This window comes from Patella vulgata, chromosome 4, assembly GCF_932274485.2.
Source record: "Patella vulgata chromosome 4, xgPatVulg1.2, whole genome shotgun sequence".
Lineage (NCBI taxonomy): Eukaryota > Metazoa > Mollusca > Gastropoda > Patellidae > Patella > Patella vulgata.
This window is the reverse complement of record NC_065882.2, coordinates 39,687,896-39,691,863: the sequence shown is the minus strand read 5'-3', so window position 1 is coordinate 39,691,863 and position 3,968 is coordinate 39,687,896. Positions and strand designations below refer to the sequence as shown.

General features: G+C 33.6%; 1 long non-coding RNA gene across 1 annotated transcript; it reads left to right on the top strand.

Annotated features, from left to right (window-relative positions):
- Positions 1-575: 575 nt before the first annotated feature.
- Positions 576-3,480, top strand: LOC130012456 (uncharacterized). The gene is made up of 3 exons (XR_008787891.1): positions 576-617; positions 2,211-2,385; positions 3,190-3,480. It is a non-coding gene; the product is annotated as an uncharacterized LOC130012456 (long non-coding RNA).
- The last annotated feature ends 488 nt before the right edge of the window (positions 3,481-3,968 follow it).

Here is a 3,968-nt window from a genome sequence, read left to right as displayed (position 1 = left end):
GCACTTTGAGTAGTTTGAGCCGGATTGTTTCGTTGAAAGAAAGTAAGTGAACACTCAAAAGGAATTAAATTATGTAGATTCTAGTAGGCAGTTCACCCTGACAACCTACACTGAAATTAAATTTAACCCATACTAGCTGAGTGTCTGTATTCTCATATTTGCCCGTTAGATTTTACCTTTTCTCTCATCAAGTTGCATGCTATAGGTTTGTTTTAATTAATGCCGTAGCCAGTCTACTTGCGATTTGTTATGAAATTGACGAATACTACACCCGATGAATGTGACAGCATGACGTTTCTCTCTTAACAATATACCGAATAAGGTTGTATGGTCAAAGTTTTAACTGAGCAGCTCCATAAAAATTAAAATTGTTATGACTGACGTTGACCAGTCAAATCCTTTTACTTTTAAAATAGGAAATAATCTGGTTCCCAATATGAATAATCAACAAGCATGGAAAAAATATAATTATATCTGAACCTTTTGTTTTGTTTGTGTGAACGTTTCTATTATGATTTTATGAATATTTCAGATGTTTACAAAAATTCTGGGTCCACAGAAAAGCGTTACAACAAAGAAATTGGATCCAAGGAAACCACCGGTAACTTAATTTTCTGGTAATAACACTAGATTGATTTTTATTGAATTGGGTGGACCACAGCAAGCGTATTATATGTCTTTCTTTCTGAAATAAAACTTATTTTAGTGACTTTTCGGTGTTTTTGGCATTGTTGGTCCCACAACTCTAATCTTCAATATTAATTATGAATATGAACATTATTAAATATCAGTATATGAAAATTCAATTCATCCATATTAAACATACATTATGCAAGAGCTAAATCTGCCAATTGCAGGTCTTTCTTTATTCAGATAATAAAATATGCTCGATGGCATCGCTAGCCTGTGATATTTACTGGATTATAATCCGATCTGCTGCTTCTGATTAAATCAAAAAATGGATAATCGAGACTATGTGTTTTTATCGTACCGATGATGATCGAGGCTAGGCCCAAAATTCAATCGCTAAATACTCAGTTCAGGGTGGATTAGTAAAAATTGAAATATGTGTTTTTATCGAAAGGAATATATATCGAAAGGAACCCAGTGGTTGATTTGTAAGGCAAGCAATTTTATTCACGATTTTGAATTAAATAGCGAAAGGGGTGCCTCACGGAGAAAAAATTGTCAGCAGAAAAGTGTCTTACCTTTCTCTTTTATTAGATACATCAGAAGGTATATTCTATTTTTTCGATACGAATATGTTTGATAGTAAATATTATATGATTTAGCACCAAATAGGAAGAAAAATAAAGAAGAAAAATAACTGAGCGCCATTGAAAACGCATCACTTTTTTCCCCAAATATTTTATTACTAGGTGGTTTTGTATGTATAATATTATGCAATACTATGAACTACTGTTTCACACAATGCTCCCAAACGCAAAAAATCTCGGCCCGTGTGCACAAAAAAATTGCACGAGATGCACATGAAAAACCCATTCGAATTTGTTTGGTTTTTATAAATTTCTGCCCCATGCTAACGTTTTGTATGCAAAGCTTTTAATATCATAGATTTGACTTTTCAAGTCATAAAAATTCATTGAAAATCAATATACTTGTTCGTCTCAAGATCTTAAACTCTGTGTATCAATCTGAAGTCAATCGGATGATAACTTAAGGGCCATAACTTTGGCAGTAATTATCGGAAATCGTTGAAAATCAATAGGAATCTTCGTCTCATGACCTCAAACACTGTGTATAAATTTAAACTCAATCGGATATTAACTTGAGCCTCAAGAGCATCCACAAGATTTTTCAAAGTGATCAAGGGCCATAACTCTGGCAGTAATTATCGGAAATCGCTGAAAATCAATAGGCTTCTTCGTCTCATGAGGGAAATTTTGCCCGGACAGCAGCGCAACTACCTACTCTTATTTCGAATGCCAACTGTCAGGGTCTCTTTAACGTGCATGCCAATGTGTGCACGAGATCTCGGTTTTTTTTATCCCATCTGACCGACTAGATGCTGTTCCTGGCCAGGCCCTCCGTCCATAACTGACAAAGGGAACCCACATCAGAAAAATCCAGAGGGACTAAACTAGTTTACAAGCTTTACAAACTACCTGTGAGTTGTCCATGCAGTAGTCTATACTTCATTCGATTACCTCAATTTCATAAAAGTAAGTTATTTTGTTTTTGTTTCATAGGATCACAATTATTCAGCATCTCCAATGAAGTGGAAACATAAACTGTATGACACAGAAGAAAAGTTAGATGACATGACGAAAAAATTTAAAACATCTTGTAAGAAACAAACAGATAAGCTGTATGCAGAAAACCATATCAACATTGAACTCAAAACAAAATTAGACTCCTTTGGGGGTAAGAGATATACGTCTTCCTTTTATTGTGATAATGAATAAAATTTCCTTCAGCATAACCCTTTCTATCAAGTTTCATTGTTTTCTATATATAAGCTTACACATGTATATACATATTATTCCCCACGAGCTTTATGCAGGTATCCTACATGTAACTATAATGTCTTTTAATTTATTTATAGACATGCCATAAACCTGATGAATCAAGGAAATAATAATAAAAAGACACTGGCTTATCTTGGAAAATATTTATAATATTCAATGAAAATTAGAAATCAACTGTTAGAATCGTAATACTTTTATCTATCAATCGACCATAATTAAATATCCTTATTCTATGCTTGAGTGCGCGGCGACGGGGTGGGTATAATTCGTTTTTACTTGGTGGTGATGCAATAGTTCTCGCGTGTGTAATATAGTTACATGTATAAGGGTCTAGTTTGATTTTCTTTTTCTTTTTTTTATTATCATTATTTTATATTTTTTTTTTGAATTAGTGGGATTGGGGTGCGGTGGGAGTATCAAATAGTAATTGTTCCGATTTATTAAATTATCTATTTTATTTAAATTATTATTTGGTGGGAAGGGGGGATGGGGTGGGGGCGGTATCAAATTAGTATATATTCTTTGCTCTCTCCTTCTGATATGTATATGTATATAGGTGTACATAAATTTTCGAAGTATTTAGGGTAGTGATGTGAATTTGCACTAAGGGAGATGGGGGTATTTACACTCTATTATTATTCATACTTTTATTAATTATCAATGTATATTATTTATATTTGTATACATGTTTTGGCTACAGCAAACTTTTTGCTTCGCCTGTAATAAAGTTCAATCTCTCATGGGAGTTGTTTAAGAAAGATAAAAGATACCAAAGAATACAACACTTCTCAGCGAGATTTTGCGATATCCCTTCACCTTATGTCACCAAAAGCCTATGATTATCTGAGAACTGCTGGATTTCCTCTTCCCAATCCAAGGACTTTAAGAAAGTATGTCAAATTTCAGTTTTATCATTAAAATGGAAAATATTCATATAATAAATCATTGGGTAAAATCACTGATCAAGAAGTTCTTCATAATGCCCAGTGCTAATTGGTGCTATTATCATTCATCGATGCGATTATCAGCCTACTTCATGCTATACATTGATGCGTCGAGCAGAAAGATTTTCTTTACCATAACAAAGAATTCATATCAGATTTTAGGCAAGGAATTTTCGTTCCAATAGCGACTTTCGGTGACAGGCAAATTGATAGTTGCTCCCTAATCGCAGTATACAAACAAGATATGTAAGGAACTGTAAACAAATAAATCATTATTTCAGGTGGATGGAAAGTATCGGCTGCAGTCCAGGATTAAATGACGCAATGATCACAGTTCTTGCCGAAAAGCGCAAGATGTACCAAGTAACTATCTTTCATAAAATCTATAACAAGATATCAAGGTTAGTTAATATTGCGGTTACTTTTTTTTAAATAAAGTATAAATATTTTATTGACTACAGGTCATTTCATTTGATGAAGTCTAATAAAGATGGGTTGCCAGACAACGAAGCATACGCCCACAGCAGCTAAATCG